This window comes from Pristiophorus japonicus, chromosome 9, assembly GCF_044704955.1.
Source record: "Pristiophorus japonicus isolate sPriJap1 chromosome 9, sPriJap1.hap1, whole genome shotgun sequence".
NCBI classification, from domain to species: Eukaryota; Metazoa; Chordata; class Chondrichthyes; family Pristiophoridae; genus Pristiophorus; species Pristiophorus japonicus.
This window is the reverse complement of record NC_091985.1, coordinates 108907679-108929179: the sequence shown is the minus strand read 5'-3', so window position 1 is coordinate 108929179 and position 21501 is coordinate 108907679.

The following is a 21501-nucleotide window of genomic DNA, read 5'->3' as shown; positions in this document are numbered from 1 at the left end:
AGTGGAAAAACTTGGCCAAGTACAAAATGGGAATTCACTCCCGATTTGTGGTTTTGGAGAAAGAGGGGATAGACAGATATAGAAAAAGACTTGAGATCAGGCACAAAGTGATGGATTTATTGCTGTTGCTATGTAAATAATGATAGCATTTCATGCAACATTTAATGTAAATTAATTGGTCCAGAGAAGAATTGGGCAAAGGAATACTATAGCCAAACACAAGTTACTCTCAAGCTAATGGGAGGAAATCTCCTAGTTCTAAGGGTCTTACGGAAACTGAATTTGGGTAGTCTCAACCACATTCATAGTGGACGAGGGGTCACAGCACCCTGCTCCTAATTTCATCATCATAGGCAGACCCTTGGAATTGAGGAAGACTTGCTTCCGCTCCCTAAGTGAGTTCTTTGATGGTTGAACAGTCCGATACGAGAGCCACAGACCCTGTTACAGGTGGGACAGTCATTCGTCGAGGGAAGGGGTGGGTGGGGCTGGTTTGCTGCGCGCTCCTTTTGCTGCCTGCGCTTGAACTTTCACGCTCTTTGCATTGAGACTCGAAGAGCTCAACGCCCTCCCGGATGCACTTTCTCCAACTCGGGCAGTCTTCGGCCAGGGTCTCCCAGGTGTCAGTGGTGATGTCGCACTTTACCAGGGAGGCGTTGAGGGTGTCCTTATAATGTTTCCCCTGTCCTCCTTTGGCTCGTTTACCATGAAGGAGCTCCACATAAAACATTTGCTTAGGGAGTCTTGTATCTGGCATGCGAACTATGTGGCCTGACAGTGAAGCTGATCGAGTGTGGTCAGTGCTTCAATACTGGGGATGTTAGCCTGGACGAGGACACTGATGTTGGTTCGTCTGTCCTCCCAGGGGATTTTCAGGATCTTGCGGAGATATCATTGGTGATATATCTCCAGCGACTTGAGGTATCTTCTATACATCATCCATGCCTCAGATCCATACAGGAGGACGGGTATTACTACAGCCCTATAGACCATGAGCTTGGTGGTAGATTTGAGGGCCTGGTCTTCAAACACTTTTCCTCAGATGGCTGAAGGCTGCACTGGCGCACTGGAGGCGATGTTGAATCTCCGCATCAATGTCTGCCTTTGTTGATAAGAGGCTCCCAAGATATGGGAAATGGTCCACGTTGTCCAGGGCCGCGCCGTGGATCTTGATGATTGGAGGGCAGTGCTGTGCGGCGAGGACAGGCTGGTGGAGGACCTTTGTCTTACGGATGTTAAGCTTTCATATGCCTCAGTGAATACATTGACTATATCCTGGAGTTCAACCTCTGAATGTGCGCAGACGCAGGTGTCGTCCGCATACTGCAGCTCAACGACAGAGGTTGGATGATCTTGGACCTGGCCTGGAGGCGGCCAGGTTAAACAGCTTCCCACTGGTTCTGTAGTTTAGTTCCACTCCAGCAGGGAGCTTGTTGATTGTGTGGTGGAGCATGGCGGCAAGGAAGATTGAGAAGAGGGTTGGAGCGATGACGCAGCCCTGTTTGACCTCGGTCCGGACGTGGATTGGGTCTATAATGGATCCGTTGGTAAGGATCATGGCCTGCATATCATCGTGAAGCAGACAAAGGATGTTGACAAACTTTTGGGGGCATCCGAAACAGAGGACACTCCATAGGCCCTCACGATCGACAATGTCAAAGGTCTTTGTAAGATTGAAAAAGACCATGTATAAGGGCTGGTGCTGCTCCCTGCATTTTTCCTGCAGCTGTTGTGCTGCAAAGATCAAGTCTGGTGTGCCCTGTAGGGGACGAAATCCGCATTGTGATTCCGGGAGAAGCTCCTCGGCCACAGGGAGAAGTCAATTGAGGAGAACTCTAGCGGCACCCTTCCCAGTGGCTGATAGCAGGGAGATTCCCCTGTAATTGCCGCAGTCGGACTTGTTCCCTTTTTGAAAGATGGTCACGATCACTGCGTTTCTGAGATCTCCCGGCATGCTCTCCTCCCTCCAGATGAGAGAGATAAGGCCATGTATCCGCGCCAACAGCGCCTCTCCGCCATACTTTAGCACCTCAGCAGGGATTCCATCCGCACCCGTAGCCTTGTTGTTCTTGAGCTGTTTTATGGCTTTGCCTACCTCGTGCAAGGTTGGAATTTCACTGAGTTGGTGACGGGTCGCATGCTGCGGGATGGAGTCGAGAACCCTCGAGTCAAAGGCAGAGTCTCGATTGAGGAGATCTTCAAAGTGCTTCTTCCATCGGGCCCTGACAGCCTCAGTGTCCTTGATGAGTGTTTCTCTGTTCTTGGCCAGGAGTGGGGTGGGGCCTTGGGAGTTTGGACCGTAGGTGGCCTTGACTGCAGTGAAGAATTCTCGTATATCGTGGCTGTCGGCCAGTTGCTGTATCTCCTGTACTTTCTCCATCCACCACCTGTTCTTTAAGTCCCAGGTTTTTTGTTGGACCTGAGCCTTGAGCCGTCTGTAATGTTGTTTTGCAGCTCTTGAATTGGTTGAGGCTTGAGGCTCAGAAATGCTTTGCGCTTGCGACCTATTAGTTCTTCGATCTCCTGATCATTTTCATCAAACCAGTCCTGATGTTTTCTGGTTGAGTGACAAGTGTCTCTTCACAGGCACTGGTTATAGAGGCCTGGAGGGCAGACCAAGCACTGTGGTCATTCAGCATTTCAGGGTCATCAAGGCCGCCAGATTGGCTGTGAGGTGCTGCCTGTATAGGGCTCTCTTAGCTGGGTCTCTAAGTGCCCCGGCATTAACTTTTTTGCGGAACAGCTTCTGCTGCATAGCTCCTAATTTAGCACGAACTAGCACTAAATCACTGAGATATGCAGCAAAGATTGCTGGGAATGGAAAACGGCAAAGTGGAGGGAACTTTCCCCTCTGCAGGTGGTTCTGCAACACCTGATCTAGGAGTGCTTGATGCTGGAAAAGGAAAGTGTCCCATTCCCCAGTGTTATCATTGTTCACCATTGATTAGCAAAATAAGCACTCACAAAAAATCACCCCAGCCAGCATTCACACACCTCCTAGTGGGCAGTTACGGAACAGCTCTGGGAGTAGATCACATGTCTGCCCTGTCAAACGGGGAATGGTGTACGGGTGAACAGAATAGAAAATAACTGAACAACTGGTGAGCTGAATAAATATTTAAAATACATATCTTCAATTATGTCAGTGGGTTCATATACAATGTTGGTCAGTCATTCAGATCACCAAGATAGCATTTTAGTGCCTGATCAGTCTTATTCTAAGGCAGACACAAGCACCGAAGAGTTAAGTTATTTGCCTAGTTTACTACATTATTCATCAGCTGGAATAAATTTTCAAAAAATTATAATTTCTCTGCAGTAATGTTGCATCATACTTGTGATATGACAACCTGTAATATTTTGCAAAAATCCATTTTCTAACATTGTGTGACAAATTGCTACATTTGGAACGTGCAACTAGATAATCACAAAAGTTGTGCAGATGTATGGAAGTGTTTCAAATTGTCTGTATTGCTAAGGATTGGAAGAAAGCCCAAGAAATCTTGGCCACAATGGAGCAACCCAAAATCTCAGTGAAAGAAGCTGACACTCATATTATAGAAATAAATCAGATAGTGTACAGCAATATTATGGTGAACTGTTTGTGCTGGCCAGTAAAACCCAACCTGTACCAGACATTTGCACACATTATCCACTGAAGAACATATGACATGCAATGGGACTAGTTCTGATTTTCCTATGCTTGCTATGAAGGTCAAATATGGAAAGTTTTGTTTATTCTTTCCGAGGACCAACCTAATTTTCATGTTAGCTAGCTCGCTCTCTGTGCTGCAGCTGCCAGTTCACCATCTGACCCTATTCCAGCAATTCAGGGGCTCGCTTACACTCTATACCTTTTCTATACCAGTGACCTCTTCCATTTGCCATCCAACCTTATTGATTATCCCAAGATGAATTCAATCTACATTCTTCAACCACCTTCAGATCGAAGACCCTCAATGCACACAGCCTTTATTTCCCTTGATTTACAATAGTTGAGTCACTGCATCTTGATCTCCTCCACATTCTTCATAACATCTTGATTCATGTATTTCAATTCTTACAGCTCCCACCTATGATGGCTCAACTTTTAATCTTTCTTCCTCTGCCAACAATTTTAGATATTGATTATGGCCAATTTCCGGGCACATAACCAACGGCGCACAAACAGCGCGTGCCCTAACCAGGAGGCTCACCAGAAATGAGGCCTCGGGTCTCAGTTCAATCATTTGGGTGAGCTGCCGGGGCCTGCCGTTCCTCCTGAGGCAGCTCACTCATTTCAGGCAGGAATGTGGAGCAGCAGTGTTGTACACGGCTCCACATCAAACTTAAAAAAATAACTGACTTTTTCATTTAACAGCTGCAACTGCTGTAGATCCATAAGCAGTGCAAAGCCAGCACATGCCTCTCTGAGCATTGACCAAGTTAGCAGAGTGTGTCCACTACAGGCATTAAGGCGCTCATTTACATATGTAATGAGTCTAAAGAATGTTTTATTGGCTGCCAGGGATACCTGAAAAATCATATGACCCAATTTGGAGTTGGACGCTTTCAGTCCTTGAAGTGTGGAGCATTGCCCCCAGAAATTGGTACAAGAACCAATTTCCCCCCCCTCCACTATACCCTCAGGGTTCAAAGAAAATTATTACATTCTCTCCACTGTTACCTTCATGAGCTTGATTTCCTCTTTGTGCCAAACAATTACTTAAGCAGTTCAGCTTTGCCTAAAACGCTGCTTCCACATCTGTAGGAACTCTTCTAGCACTTCATTCACACCCTGGACAGGATATAGAAAAAAGCTTGTAATTTTCTAGACAGTCCTTCCCACAACTTTCACTTCCAATTTCTCACTCTCTCCTTCTTTGCAGTCTTCCTCAAATGAAATTGACAGGCTGGAAAAGAGCACCTGGTTCATCAAGCCTGCCCACACCTCATGATGGCTGGAGCACCAAGGCGAAACACTTCCCCAGTCATGCAATCTCCTGGAAAAGGCGAAAAACTGAGAGAAGAAACTCAGGCCAATAAGAAATAAAATAGCCTGGAAAATTCCTCTCCCCCTTAGGCAATCAAAACTCGTCCAGGAGATCTCATGAACCAAATGTTATCTATTAAAGCCAGTTACCTCGATATGATGCAATCTCTGCTGTTGTGTACATGTAAATAACTGACAAACTGAGCCAGAAATGTAACTTAATTTAACTGTGTTTTTATACAACCCAAAATGGAGTCCCAAACCGGTATGAACCAGCATGAGTACAGTAACTGTGAATAGCTCCCGCAGGGTCCTAATGATTGTCAAGTGAGTTCAACAAATAAATATAGTATGAAGACAACATATTTCCCCCCTTTTTAAAGCCACAGTCTATGTACAGACAAAGTCCTTGAGATAGCCAGGTCATGTTCTGATACGCTGAGACTGGCGTGGTGCTGGTGGTGTTTGATCGAGGTTATCAGTTGGGAAACAAAACGGTGCCTCTATTCCATCCTGCTGATCACTTCACGCTAGGTTTGGCTGGGGGTTTGAGGATGTCCAGTAGTCAGCGAAGATTCCGCCCAATAATGAGCTCAGGGGGTGTCTTCCCCGTTAGCGAGTGCTTTGTCGCATGGTATGTGCGGAGAATGTTTGGCCTGCTGCGAGTTTGGCTTTCAAACCCTCTTTGATGACGCAGTTAAAATGCTCAATACCTCCGTTGCTTTGAGGATTGTACTGAGCAGTAAGGTGATGCTCGATAGCATGACGAATGAGAAAATCCGCGAACTGGTCGGACACAAACTGTGCTCCATTGTCAGTGATTATGACCTCTGGAAGGCCCCACTTCATGAACATACGCTGCAGAATAGTGCCGATCGTTGATGAGGTCACTGAACTTGTAGCGATTTCTGGCCATTTGGAATGCAGATCATATACTACAACAAGGAAACGCTGGTGTTGTGGAGCTGCTTCAACTGGACCGAAGATATCCAACTGAAGTTGTTGCCATGGTTTTTGTGGCCATGGATTGGTCTTCATTGGCGCTGGTCGGATGTTTTTGGCCTTTTCACTCAGACTGCATGCTTCGCAGTGTGAGACAAACTCCTCGATGCGAGTGTCAATCCCAGGCCACCATACTGAATCACGACATCCCTGCTTCATGTGGACAATGCTAGGGTGTCCATCGTGTGCCAACGAGAGAACGCGCTGTTGAAGTGACTTGGGAATTATTGCCCTATCACCACGAGTTAGGCAGCCATCATTCCAAATGGAAAATTCATCGGAAAGTCTGTAGAATGTTTTCAGCTCTTCCGGAATTTGCTTAGGCCACTCAGTCTGGAGGAAGTGGCTCACATGCTGCAGTGTAGCATCACGCTGTGATTCAGTTTTGAGTTTGTCGCAGGAGACAAGGTTTCTGATGGACTGAGTGATGATCGATGTAACATATGTGCCGTCATCTGTGAATAAGTCAGCACCAGAGTCCGAAGCAGGTGTCGAGCGGCTGAGCATGTCAGCTACATGGTTGCGACTGTCAGCGATGTACTGTACATCAAAGTTATACTGATGAAGGCGATCTGACCATCGGCTGATTCGTACTGGTCTGTGCCCAGATCCAGTTGTAGCCAGTAATGTAGTTAGCGTTTGGTGATCCGTGCAGAGGATACATCTCCTGCCATAGAGGTAGATGTGCCAGCGTTCACATGAGTAGATGCACGCGAGTGCTGCGCATTCTCCTGTAGAGTATTACGTTCTGCAGATGAGAGCGTGCGAGAGGCGAAGGCCACTGGGCATTCCAGGCCGTCAATCCATTGCGAGAGCACAGCACCCATGGTGGTGCCTGATGCATCCGTGGTGACATATGTTGTGGCATTCGCATCAAAGTGCGCGAGGATAAGAGGAGATGTGATTTTCTCCTTAAGCATGGTGAATGCCTGAGCCTGGGAATCTGTCCATTCCCAAGGGACGTCCTTGCGCAGCAACTTATGAAGTGGTTCGGCAACGTGCGCATAGTGCGGGACGAACTTCAGATAGAAGTTGCAAGTGCTGAGGAATGATGAAAGTTCTTTAATGTTGGTAGCCTCCTGCATTCGCTGGATCGCGTCAATGTTACCGTGCTGTGACTCTGTAGCCCAGAAAGTTTATTGCTCCAGCAGCGAATGTACACTTATCGGCATTAAGTATAATGTTATGTGTAGCAAGTCTAGCCATAACTGCGTGAAGTCGTTGGTCATGTTCTTCCATTGTCCGTCCATGGACGACAATATCGTCAAGCAGATTGAGGGCTCCCTCTATACCTGCTAACATAGTAGTGACAATCTTCTGAAATTTACTTGGTGCAGAAGATAGTAGTGCATACGTCGATACTCATACAGACCATCATGCATCATGAATGCCGTGAGCGGTTTGCTGTCCTCCGCTAGGGATATTTGCAGATAACTGCGGTGCCTGTCGAGTTTCATAAAGACTATTGAGCCGTGGAATTCTAAAGACAGTTTATTGCTGGTAGGAAGAGGGTACGTGTCGGGGATGATGGCCTTGTTGACCTCTTTTAGGTCAATGCCTAGACAGATCTCTCCATTGTTACGCCAAGCAATGACTAAGTTTGAGATCCAGGGTGAGGAGTCGATGCTCTCAATGATTCCCTGAGATTCGAGTCACACTAATTCTGCGGATACTTGGTCGCGGACCGTGAATGGGAGCCGCGAAGTCGCTGCGTAACCGTTTGATGGTAGGGTCAACGCGGGGACGATGGCAGAATTTTGTTGCCACACCAAACCCTGTGAAGATTGAGGGATATTGTTTGTCAAAGTCCACCGTGTGCACAGGTGTGCCAGTTGGGTTGTAAATTTTAATCCAAGCTTGTCAAAAAGGTCAACACCCATGAGGCTTTGTGCCTTCGCGACATAAAAGGTAAAGTTCTCCAATGTTATGTCCTTGTAGTATATCGGGACAGATATGACCCCAAGTACCTCAATTTTGGAGTCTGAGTACGCATGTAGAGTGGAAGTTGCGACATGCAGTTGACAGTGCGTGAAGTTGGTTTTGTACACAGCCTCGCTCAACTTGGAGACTTTGGTTCCAAGGTCAATGAGGAGGCAGCAGGGCATGTTGTCAATGCTTATGTCACAGTCCTTGAATCTACCTGAACCGATGTGCAAAATATCACTAACGGTGTAAACCGTACTGGGTTCATCACTATCCGGGTTGTCCACATGTCGAATATGCTGCGATGAGCGACAGGCACTTGCAAAATGGTTCATTTTACCACATGCAGAGCATTTCTTCTCACGTGCAGGGCAGTTAGGACACTTTACTGAATGTGATTTGTCCCCACAGTTAAAACAGTGGAAGTTAAGCCCGCGATCTGTAGTGAGTGGTTTATTACTAGCCCTGGGTCTCTGCTGTGATTTCCACTTTAGACGAACGCCTTGCACATGGGCTGTAGCTGCAGTCTGATGCACAGAGGGAGCAGGGAATCCGATCGCTTTTGAATCGGAAAGTGCTGATTCGATTTGAATTGCCAAATTAGTTGCTTTGTCTAATGTCAATTTGTCATCCTCCATTAGCTAGCGTTCCCGAATGCGGGGATCGTTGTTTTCTCAATCATTTGATCTCTGATCATTTCCTCTGTGAGTGCCCCAAAGTTACACCTGGAGGCCAGTTCAGTTAATGAAATGATATACTGTTTGATTGGTTCACCGTTCCTGTTATGTCTTGGATAAAGAGTCAGACTAGATACTGCAAGCTCAAAGTAAGTGTGACCGTAGTCCTTTATTACAAATCTCAGAGTGTCTCTCCAGCCTGTGAGGCCTCCTTATATACAGGTGCTCCCAAGGGATTGTGGGATCCCTTGGGACTACAGGGGATAAGCCCTCTGGTGGTTAGACATGGTAATTACAGGTTTACGTACATAACAACACTCCCCCCCCCCCCCCTAAAGTCAATAGTGTAACTATTTACAATGTGAGTCGATCTGGGGCCTTCCTTTCCCTGGTTGATCGTCTCGGTGCAAATGCTGGTGTTGGTGAGTCGTTTGTTGGGCCTTCGCTGGGCTGCTGCGCAGCTGGACTTGCTGGACTGCTGTGGGTGGTGAGTCCTGCTGGGCTGCTGCGGGTGATGGGTTTTGCTTCGTGGTCAACCGCTGGGTCGCATGCCACTTGTGTCTGTGTTGGAGGGTCGAGAAAGGTCGAGTCTATTGTGGGTTGTTCTGGATAGTCCGTAAATCTGAGTTTGGTTTGGTCCAAGTGTTTTCTGCAGGTGAGTCCATTTGCAAGTTTGACCACAAACACCCTACTCCCCTCTTTGGCCAAAACAGTGCCAGCAATCCACTTGGGACCTTGTCCATAGTTCAACACAAATACAGGATCATTTACTTCAATTTTGCGTGACACATTTGTGCGATTATGATATGTATTCTATTGAAGCCGCCTGCTCTCTACCTGTTCGTGTAGATCAGGGTGGACTAGCGAGAGCCTTGTCTTGTGCTCTTTTCATGAGCAGTTCAGCGGGAGGGACCCCGGTGAGTGAGTGGGGTCTTGTGCGGTAACTAAGCAGGACTCGGGATAAGTGAGTCTGCAGTGAGCCTTAAGTTACCCTTTTCAAACTCTGTTTGATTGTTTGAGCTGTTCGTTCTGCCTGACTGTTGGACGCTGGCTTAAACGGGACAGATGTGACATGTTTGACCCCATTGCGGGTCATGAATTTCTTGAATTCGGCACTGGTAAAGCATGGCCCATTGTCACTTACAAGGACATCAGGCAGGCCATGCGTGGCAAACATGGCCCGTAGGCTTTCAATGGTGGCAGCGGACGTGCTTGCCGACATTATCATGCATTCAATCCATTTGGAGTACGCATCTACAACCACAAGGAACATTTTTCCCAAGAATGGGCCTGCATAGTCAACATGAACCCTAGACCACAGTTTGGAGGGCCAAGACCATAAATTTAATGATGCCTCCCTGGGTGCATTGCTTAACTGGGAACATGTAATGCATTTGTGCACACAGGACTCTTAAGTCTGCATCGATACCGGGCCACCACACGTGGGATTTGGCTATCGCTTTCATCATTACATTGCCTGGGTGGGTGCTGTGGAGATCACTAATGAAAGTGTCCCTGCCCTTTTTTGGCACAACTACCCGATTGCCCCATAGGAGGCAATCTGCCTGTATAGACATTTCATCTTTGCGCTGCTGGTACGGCTTTATTTCTTCCTGCATTTCTAACGGGACACCAGACCAACTGCCGTGGAGCACACAGTTTTTTACTAAGGACAGTAAGGGGTCCTAGCTCGCCCAGGTTCTAATCTGTCGGGCGGTAACAGGTGATTGCTCACTCTCGAATGCTTCCATTACCATAACTAAATCTGCGGGCTGTGCCATCTCCACTCCGGTGGTGGGCAATGGCAGCCGACTGAGAGCATCGGCACAGTTTTCTGTGCCTGGCCTGTGGCGGATGGTGTAGTTGTATGCGGACAACGTGAGTGGCCATCTCTGGATGCAGGCCGATGCATTCGTGTTTATCCCCTTATTTTCAGAAAAGAGGGATATAAGCGGCTTATGGTCGGTTTCCAATTTCCATTTGAGCTCGAGCAAATATTGATGCATTTTCTTTACCCCGTAAACACAAGCTAACGCTTCTTTTTCGATCATACTGTAGGCTCACTCAGCCTTAAACAAACTTCTGGATGCATAAGCAACCGGTTGCAATTTCCATTTTGTCGTAGGACTCCGTGTCTTCGATTTGGCCAAAGATGCGCTGGCCTTCAATGCTGAGGCAGTGGATAAGTATTGCACGGCGGTGAGCTGCTGTTACGTTGTTACCATCTAACCCACTCACCGAGATGTAGGTCAAAAAACGTTTTATCCAACTTGGCTACGGAATTGGAGGGTCCCTGGGTGTGGAAATGAAAGGCTGGAGTGTAGGAAGGTTAATTTGAGTCATCCTCATCACCAAATTATGTTGTGTACGTGTAAATAACTGACAAACTGAGCCAGGAGAAATATAACTTAACTTAACTCTGCTTTCATACAACCCAAAATGGAGTCCCAAACCGGCATGAACCAGCATGAGTACAGCAACTGTGAATAGTTCTCGCAGGGTCCTAATGCCCGTCCATTGAGCTATAACAAATAAATAGAGTATGAACACAACATCTGCCCTAGTCAAGAATTAGTCCAGCTCACTCTTGAAGACATACAGAGAGTCAGCTCTCAGCACACCAGCCAACAATGTATTCCAGAGGCAACACACTGTAAGAAATACGACTGAATCAATTGTCTTTTCTTTTTGTGGTGAAACTCAGCAGGATTACTGATGTGATAAAAGCAGTGCTATTCCTCGCCATTCATTATCAATGCATAAACAACCAACTGGTTGTTATAGAATCATAGAATAGTTACAGCACAGAAGGAGGCCATTTGGCCCGTCGAGCCTATCCCGGCTCTCTGCAAGAACTCTTCAGCTAGTCCCACTCCACCATCCTTTCCCTGTAGCCCTGCATATTATATTTCTTTCAGGCACTTATCCAATTCCCTTTTGAAAGCCACAATTGAATCTGGCTCCACCATCCTTTCAGGCAGTGCATTCCAGATCCTGACCATTCACTGCGGGAAAAAGTTTTTCCTCATGCCGATGTTGGTTCTTTTGCCAATGACTTTAAATCTGTGTCCTCTGGTTCTCGACCCTTCCACCAATGTGAACAGTTTCTCTTTATCTACTCTGTCTAGACCCTATCAAATCTCCTCTTAACCTTCTCTGCTCTAAGGAGAACAATTCCAGCTTCTCAAGTCTATCCACATAAAGTCCCTCAGCCCTTGGGTCATTCTCGTAAATCTTTTCTGCACCTTCTCTAAGGCCTTCACATCCTTCCTAAAGTGTGGTGCCCACAATTGGACACAATACTCCAGTTGAGGCTGAACCAGTGTTTTAGAAATATTCATCATAACTTTCTTGCTTTTGTTCTCAATGGGGAAGAAATTGCACAGCGTCCCGTTTGGGGCGATAACTTTTACGGTGGCGCTAAAGTATCGCCGAGTGCTACGTGAGGCACTCGATGAGAACTTTCCATTTAGCACCTCCAAGAAGAAAATGGAATGCTAAATCAAATGCTACCACTTCCCTTGGAGTGCTGAAGCACGCAGGAGGGGTAGTATGTCTCTAATATGTCTCTACTTATCTGCAGAATAGCTCCACGAGACCTAGTGCTGTGCTTGAACTGCTCTTTATTGTCTGCAGACCTTCACCGCGTGGTGACCAGCCTTTTATACAGCTCCTGCCTGGGCCTCCGACAGTTGCACCCTCTAGTGGTACCAGTATAGTATATACACAGAATATACATATGTGACAACATTGCCCCCAAAGTCTTTGATGCGACTTAGTTACAGGTTGAGGCGATCTGGAACTCTGCGCTCTCTGGTTGATCGTCTGAGTGTCACTTCTGGCATGGGTGAGTTGGTTGGGCCACTGCTGTCTTGCAGCGCTGTTGGTCCAACTGGACTGTTGGAGATGGTGGGATCATCCTCGTGGTTGGCAGCTAGGTCTGTTGCTGATTGGATGTTTGAAGGTGGATCGCTGAAGGTAAGGTCCTCTCCTGGTAGTTCCTGATTACCTGTAAATTGCAATTTGGTCTGGTCCAAATGCTTTCTGCACGTTTGTCCGTTAAGCAGTTTGACAACAAACACTCTATTGCCCTCCTTGGCGAAAACAGTGCCAGCGACCCATTTGGGGCCATGACCGTGATTCAGCACAAACACCGGGTCATTTACAGTGATGTCGCGTGATACAGCCCCGCGATCATGGTACATGTTTTGTCGATAACGCCTGGTTTCCAACTGATCGTTGAGGTCAGGGTGGACTAAGGAGAGCCTGGTTTTGAGTGCACATTTCATTAGTAACTCCGTAGGGGGAACCCCGGTAAGCAAGTGGGGTCGTGTCCTGTATTTGATCAGCACCCGGGATAGGTGGGTTTGTAAGGAGCCTTCCAAGACCAGTTTCAAGCTCTGCTTTATGGTTTGGACTGCCCGCTCAGTTTGGCTGTTGGATGCGGGCTCGAACGGGACAGACCTGACATGCTTGATGCCATTGCGGGTCATGAATTCATTGAATTCCGAGCTGGTGAAACACGGACCGTTGTCGCTGACCAGAATGTCGGGCAAGCCATGGGTGGCGAACATGGTCCTGAGGCTTTCAATAGTGGCGGTGGACGCGCTGGATGCCATTATTACACATTCGATCCACTTAGAATAGGCGTCCACTACAATGAAGAACATTTTTCCTAGAAAGGGGCCCGCATAATCTACGTGGATCCTGGACCATGGTTTTGAGGGCCAGGACCACAGACTGAGTGGAGCCTCCCTGGGGACATTGCTTAATTGTAAGCGAGTGTTATACTGGCGCACACATGATTACAAGTCTGAGTCAATTCCGGGCCATCAGATATGGGTCCTGGCAATAGCCTTCATCATAACTATGCCTGGGTGGGTACTGTGTAGGTCGCATATGAAGGTTGCCCTGCCTTTTTTTGGCAGGACGACGTGGTTGCCCCATAAGAGGCAATCCGATTGGGTGGACATTTCGTCTTTACGACGGTGAAATGGCTTTATCTCGTCTTGCATTTCTCTTGGGACCGCTGACCAGCCCCCATTGAGGGTGCAACTTTTTACAAGAGATAACACGGGGTCCTGGTTGATCCAGGTCCTGATCTGGCAGGCCGTTACGGGTGACCCTTCAGTTTAGAAGACATCCATGGCCAGGCATAGGTCTGCTGGCCATTTCTACCCCAGTGGTGGCAACGGTAGCCGGCTGAGGGCATCGGCATAGTTCTCAGTGCCAGGCCTGTGGCAGATCGTATAATCGCAGGCCGACAGTGCCCATCTTTGGATTCGCGATGAAGCATTGGTGTTTATGCCTTTGCTTTCTGAAAACAGTGAGATTAGGGGCTTGTGGTCGGTTTCTAACTCGAACCTAAGTCCAAACAAATACTGGTGCATTTTTTTTACCCCATAATCACAGGCCAAAGCCTCCTTCTCGACCATACTGTAGGCTCTTTCGGCCTTGGATAGACTTCTAGATGCATATGCAACCGGTTGGAGTTTGCACGCTACATTTGCTTGCTGTAAAACACACCCGACACCGTACGACGACGCGTCATATGCTAAAACTAAACGTTTACCTGGGTCATACAATACAAGCAACTTGTTCGAACACAGCAAGTTTCTGGCCTTTTTGAAGGCAGCCTCTTGATTTTAACCCCAAACCCAGTCGTCTCCCTTGCGTAGCAACTTGTGCAACGGTTCGAGCAAAGTGCTCAACCCTGGAAGAAAGTTACCGAAATAGTTGAGGAGTCCCAGGAACGAGCGCAGCTCCATTACATTTCATGGTCTGGGTGCATTCTTGATGGCCTCTGCCTTCGAGTCCATGGGCCTGATGCCGTCTGCTGCAATCTTTCTCCCCAGGAATTCTACCTCTGGCGCCAGGAAGACACACATGGATCATTTCAGTCGGAGTCCGACTCTGTTTAGTCGACTTAAAACCTGCAGGTTGTGCAGGTGTTCGGTGATGTCGCGACCAGTGATTAGGATGTCATCCTGAAATACAACGGTGTGTGGAACCGATTTCAACAGACTCTCCATGTTCCTTTGGAAGATGGCTATAGCCGAGCGGATCCCGAACGGGTACCTGTGATACAAAAACAGTCCCTTGTGTGTGTTAATGCACGTTAATTTTTTCGACGACTCAGCCAGCTCCTGGGTTATGTAAGCGGAGGTTAGATCCAGCTAGGTGAATGCCTTTCCTCCTGCTAATGTCGCAAAGAGATCATCGGCTTTGGGTAGAGGGTACTGGTCCTGTAATGAAACTTTGTTGATCGTTACCTTATAGTCACCGCAGATTCTGACTGTGCCATTGCTCTTTAGTACCGGAACAATCGGGCTGGCCCACTCGTTGAATTCAACTGGTAATATGATTCCCTCGCATTGAAGTTTGTCCAGTTCGATCTCCACTTTCTCCCTCCTCATATAAGGGACCGCTCGAGCCTTGTGATGAACAGGCTGTGCCTCGGGGACCAAGTGGATCTGCACTTTGGTGCTGATGCCTGGTTCAAATAAGGATGGGAACTTGCTCAACACTTGAGCACAAGAAGCATCGTCCACTGAAGATGATGCTTTGACGTCTTCCCAGTTCCACTGAATCTTCCCCATCCAGCTTCTGCCAAGCAGTGTTGGCCCGTCGCCTGGTACAACCCACAGTGGCAATTCGTGTATCTTTCCATCATAGGATACTTTTACGTTCGCACTGCCGATAACTGGGATCAGTTCCTTGGTGTAGGTGCGCAGCTTTATCTGAATCGGGCTCAGCTTGTTCTTTGTTGCCCCACAGCCTCTCAAATGCCTTCTGGCTCATAAGTGACTGACTCACCCCCATGTCCAACTCCATGGAAACAGGATTGCCATTAATCTTGACTTTCATCATCATGGGGGGGCTTTTGGTAGTGAAGGTGTGCACCCCGTGCATTGCTTCCTTGGACTGAGTCGCCTCTCTAGCTTGTACTTTATGACCCTTGCTGGATCGGAACCATCCTGCCGACTCCTCTGCCACATTTTGAGTCGCAGTTCTTCTGCACATTCGCTGTGGGTGGCGCTTTTGGCCGCAGCCTTTGCACACATAGTGTCTGAATCGACACAGCTGGGCCCATGGTTACCCCCGCAACCCCAGCATGTTAAACGATTCACATTTACACCGCTTGGCAGACTCTGAGTTGGACTAATTCTTTGATCAACAGTTATTTTCTGCACAGTACTTGCCAGTGAGTTTTGATTCTGGGAGAATCTCAACGTTGAGGTCGTGAACGCCTGGCTTAAGATGATAGTCCGCTTCACGTCTCGTCCCGTTCTGTCGCGAAAACATCCCGCAACACATTGTTGAGGAGTTTGCCAAATTTGCACGGTTTCGCGAGCCTTCGTAGGTCTGCGACATGTTCTGCTAAATCCTGGCCCTCGGTGCGGCGGTATGTGTAGAAGCGATACCTGGACAGCGAAACCCGAGTAAAGGCTTCATTCACCCTTTGTAAACTTTTCAAAACTACCAATGGCAGCCATCTCTGCGTGTAAGTCCGTGATCTGTACTCGTCACCGATTAATATGTCTCTACTTATCTGTAGAATAACTCCACGAGGCCTAGTGCTGTGCTTGAACTGCTGTGACCTTAGTCTCTTTATTGTCTGCAGCCCTTCACCACGTGGTGACCAGCCTTTTATACAGCTCTTGCCTGGGCCTCCCACAGTTGCACCCTCTAGTGGTACCAGCATAGTATATACACAGAGTATACATATAGGACAGTACTGATGCAGGGCTGCCCAATGTCGAGGCCAGCACTGCCAGGAACGGAGGTTCCTTCACTCCCTCAAAAGGGAAGGGCCATTGCTGCAGGCTCTGCAATGAAAAGAGGTACCTTGTCGCCGACGGCAACTGTGATCCACATCGATCAGCTTCAAGCACTCTAGCAGAGTGCAGGGCTGATTGATCCCGGCCCAAGAAAATCATGAAAATCATGTTAGGCATGTCAACAAATTTCCACCCCCCGCAAACATCATCCCCTTTAATCATCACCCCTGAAGCGTCCAGCCTCCCGAACAATGCCACCTGCATCTGTCAGTGTTGTCACCCGGCAGTGGGCAAAACCGAAGTTCGGGTCTGGAACCCTACCAGGGTGATGCGCAGCATGATGATGTCACGATCTCTGAGCACAGGAGATTGTGGCGCTCGGGGTTACCACAGCCGCAAACCTCGATGGGACGTTCGCAGGTGGCGGTACTCTCGCCGTGCCTCGTCGCAAAGCCGGTAGCGCCCTGTTATTGCCCCCTGGAGGCACTAATAGGAGGCGCAAAGCAGGCGAATTTCTAGACCAAAGCCTCTATTTATGAAGCCCAGATTCCCGTATGCTTTTTTAACTACTTTCTCAACTTGCCCTGCCACCTTCAACGATTTGTGCACCTATACCCCCAGGTCTCTCTGTTCACCTACCCACTTTAGGATTGCACCCTTTAGGTTATGTTGTCTCTCCTCATTCTTCCTACCAAAATGTATCACTTCACACTTTTCTGCATTAAATTTCATCTGCCATGTGTCCGCCTGTTCCACCAGCCTGGCTTTATCTTCCTGATGTCTATCACTATCCTCCTCACTGTTCACTATACTTCCAAGTTTTGTGTCATCTGCACATTTTAAGATTGTGCCCAGTACTCCAAAGTCTAAGTTATTAACATATATCAAGAAAAGCAGAGGTCCCAGTACTGACCCCTAGGGAACACCACTGTATACCTTCCTCCAGTCCGAAAAACAACCGTTCACCACTACTCTCTGTTTCCTGTCACTTGTATCCATGCTGCCACTGTCCCTTTTATTCCATAGGATTCAACTTTGCTGGCAAACCTATTAGGTGGCATTTTATCAAACGTCTTTTGGAAGTCCATGTACACCACATCAACCGCATTGCCCTCATCAGCCCTCTCTGTTGCCTCATCAAAAAACTCAATCAAATTAGTTGAACACAATTTTCCATAATTAATCCCCACTTGTCCAAGTGACTGTTAACTTTGTCCCTGATTAGCATTTTTAAAAGTTTCCCCACTACCAAGGTTAAACTGACTGGTCTGTAGTTGCTGGGTTTATCCTTACATCTTTTTTGAACAAGGGTGTAACATTTGCAATTCTCCAGTCCTCTGGCATCAACCCCGTATCTATGGAAGATTATGGCCAGTACATCTGCCATTTCCTCTTTAACCTCCCTCAGCATCCTAGGATGCATCCCATCTGGTCCTGGTGACTTATCAGCTTTAAGTATAGCCAGCCTTTCTAGTACCTCCTCTTTATCAATTTTTATCTCATCCAGTATCTCCACTACCTCCTCTGTCACTATGACTTTGGAAGCATCTTCTTCCATGGTGAAGACAGATGCAAAGTACTCATTTAGTACCTCAGCCATACTCTCTGCCTCCACGTGTAGATTTCCTTTTTGTTCCCTAATCAACCCCACCCCTCCTCTTACTACCCATTTATTATTTATATGTCCATAGAAGACTTTTAAATTCTCTTTTATGTTAGCTGCTAATCTATTCTCATATTCTCTTTGCCCTTCTGGTTGGTTGGCGAACAGAAAGCAGAGAGTCGGGATAAATGGGTCCTTTTCCGGTTGGAAATCAGTGGTTAGTGGTGTGCCACAGGGATCAGTGCTGGGACCACAACTGTTTACAATATACATAGATGACCTAGAAGAGGGGACAGAGTGTAGTGCAACAAAATTTGCAGATGACACTAAGATTAGTGGGAAAGCGGGTTGTGTAGAGGACTCAGAGAGGCTGCAAGGAGATTTGGATAGGTTAAGCGAATGGGCTAAGGTTTGGCAGATGGAATACAATGTCGGAAAGTGTGAGGTCATCCACCTTGGGAAAAAAAACAGTAAAAGGGAATATTATTTGAATGGGGAGAAATTACAACATGCTGTGGTGCAGATGGACCTGGGAGTCCTTGTGCATGAATCCCAAAAGGTTAGTTTACAGGTGCAGCAGGTAATCAGGAAGGCGAATGGAGTGTTGGCCTTCATTGCGAGAGGGATGGAGTACAAAAGCAGGGAGTTCTTGCTGCAACTGTATAAGGTATTGGTAAGGCCGCACCTGGAGTACTGCGTGCAGTTTTGGTCACCTTACTTAAGGAAGGATATACTAGCTTTGGAAGGGGTACAGAGACGATTCACTAGGCTGATTCCAGAAATGAGGGGGTTACCTTATGATGATAGATTGAGTAGACTGGGTCTTTACTCGTTGGAGTTCAGAAGGATGAGGGGTGATCTTATAGAAACATTTAAAATCATGAAAGGGATAGACAAGATAGAGGCAGAGAGGTTGTTTCCACTGGTAGGGGAGACTAGAACTAGGGGGCACAGCCTCAAAATACGGAGGAGCCAATTTAAAACCGAGTTGAGAAGGAATTTCTTCTCCCAGAGGGTTGTGAATCTGTGGAATTCTCTGCCCAAGGAAGCAGTTGAGGCTAGCTCATTGAATGTTTTCAAATCAAAGATAGATAGATTTTTAACCAATAAGGTAATTAAGGGTTACGGGGAGAGGGCGGGTAAGTGGAGCTGAGTCCATGACCAGATCAGCCATGATCTTATTGAATGGCGGAGCAGGCTCGAGGGGCTAGATGGCCTACTCCTGTTCCTAATTCTTATGTTCTTATGTTCTTCTTATTTTCTTTTTAACTTCCCCTTTGAACTTTCTATGTTCAGCCTGATTCTCACCTGTATTCTCAAGCCTGACATCTATCATAGGCTTCACCTTACTCTCTATCTCTTTCCTCATCCAGGGAGCTCTAGCTTTAGTTGCCCTAGCTTTCCCCCTCATTGGAATGTACTTCGACTGTACCTGAACCATCTCCTCTTTAAAGGCAGCCCATTGTTCGATTACAGTTTTGCCTGACAATCTTTGATTCCAATTTATCTGGACCAGGTCCGTTCTCAACCCACTGAAATTTGCCTTCCTCCAATTAAGTATTTTTACTCTCGATTGCTCCCTGTCCTTTTCCATAGCTAATCTAAACCTTATGATTCTATGATCACTGTTCCCTAAATGTTCCCCTTGCTCCACTTGACCCACCTCATTCCCCAGAACCAGACCCAGCACTGCCTCCTTCCACGCTGGGCCGGAAACGTACTGATCAAAAAAATTCTCCTGAACACACCAGAAATGTTTCTCCCTCTATGCCCCTTGCACTATTACTATCCCAGTCTATATTAGGATAATTGAAGACCCCATTTTTATTGCTCTATAGTTCTTTCACCTCTCAAATTTCTCTGCAAATTTGCTCCTCCATATTTTTCCCACCAATTGATGGCCTATAGAATACACCTAGTGTAATGGCACCTCAAATATTTCTTAACTCTAACCAAATAGATTCTGTCCTTGACCCCTCCAGGACATTCTCTCTCCCCAGCACTGCAACATTCTCCTTAACCAATACTGTCACCCCAATTCTTTTCTTTCCTTCCCTATCTTTATGTCCAAATAAATACTCATATATTTTTATTCTTCTATGTTTTATTGATATGCTTATAGTCATTCTACACGTTCCTCCTCCTTTTTACATCCTTTTTGTGGCAAAATTAAGACTAATTTAACCATATTCTACTATAATTCATTCTTTCTTTGGACATCAAAACTGCACATATTCATGCCCTCCCACAATCTTCACCTTCTCCTGCAAAGTATAAACTTTCAAAAATTACTACATTTCTATTTACCTAATCCACTCACTTAATCTTGAGCACATAATCTAGGCTGACATTCCAGTGCATAATGAGGGAGTGCTGCACTGTCTGAGGTACTGTCTTCTGGATGAGACTTTTAACTGAGGTCAAGTCTGCCCTTTCAGGTGGACGTAAATGATCCCATGGCATCAGTCAAAGAAAAGCAGGGGAGCTCTCCTCGGTGTCCTGGCCAATATCGATTCTTCAACCAACATCACTTGGTGGTAGTGCACCCTAGTCTTTCATCTCAGTAAAAAGAAATACTTTTCTGTACAACTGAAGCTCAAAATATTCCAATTTGCATCATGACCTCCCATAACATCCGATGAATTAATAGTTTCTCCATTTTGGTAAGAGTTTGGAATAAGACACAGTAACGTCACAGCTGAAATGACCCACCATGTCCAGTGATTAGAAGGATGCAGTTGTAAGTTACTGTTTAAAAGTTCATTCAATTCCTTCTGCAACTTGTAAATAGTACCTGCATTTCGAACGCTGACTTTTGCCAGTTCCCCATTGGCCTAGTGGGTAAAGGCACTGCCTGATGCAGTAATAATCATTGGGAGCAGAAGGTCCCAGATTCATTTCTCGTTCTGTGCTGAAGCAGCTGATCTCTGAGACTATGGGCCCAACTTTGCCCAAGCCGTTTTCTCGGCGCACTGACCTGAAGGGAAAAAGTTGCCCCATCCTCGCCGCTCTTCAGAGTCCCCGGAGTCCCGGCGTGGCGTGCATTCTGAAGTGGGTGGTGGAGCAACAGGCCATTGCTGAAAACAGTGTCGGCACCTGCACGCATGCGCAGTGGTGTCAGCCCGATGTGCGCGCATGCGCAATAGAGGCAAACCTTGGCACTCGGCCATTTTTAATGTGCATCGCAGCTGTTATTCGTTGCGTGCCGGGAGAGCTCTGAGTCGAAATAGCTGCTGTGCTGAATGTAAGTAGCAGTGTCCTGCCTGAAATTAACTGTTGCATGCCTGGAAAAATGGGATTATTGCAAAAGTGCTGTTAAGTGTCTCAGAGGACTGTATGATTTGAAAAATCACAGTTTGACTAAGTGCAGAGGAAAAGTGTGTCAGAGCATTGCAAAAGTGCTGTTGGTGTCTCGGAGCAGTTGCAGCAATAATACACCAACGTCCACCAAGAACAACTAATTTCTTGCATGACGAAGTCGAGTCACTAGTTACTGTCATTGAGAACAGATGGCAGCACCTGGAACCAGCAGAGGTCACACAA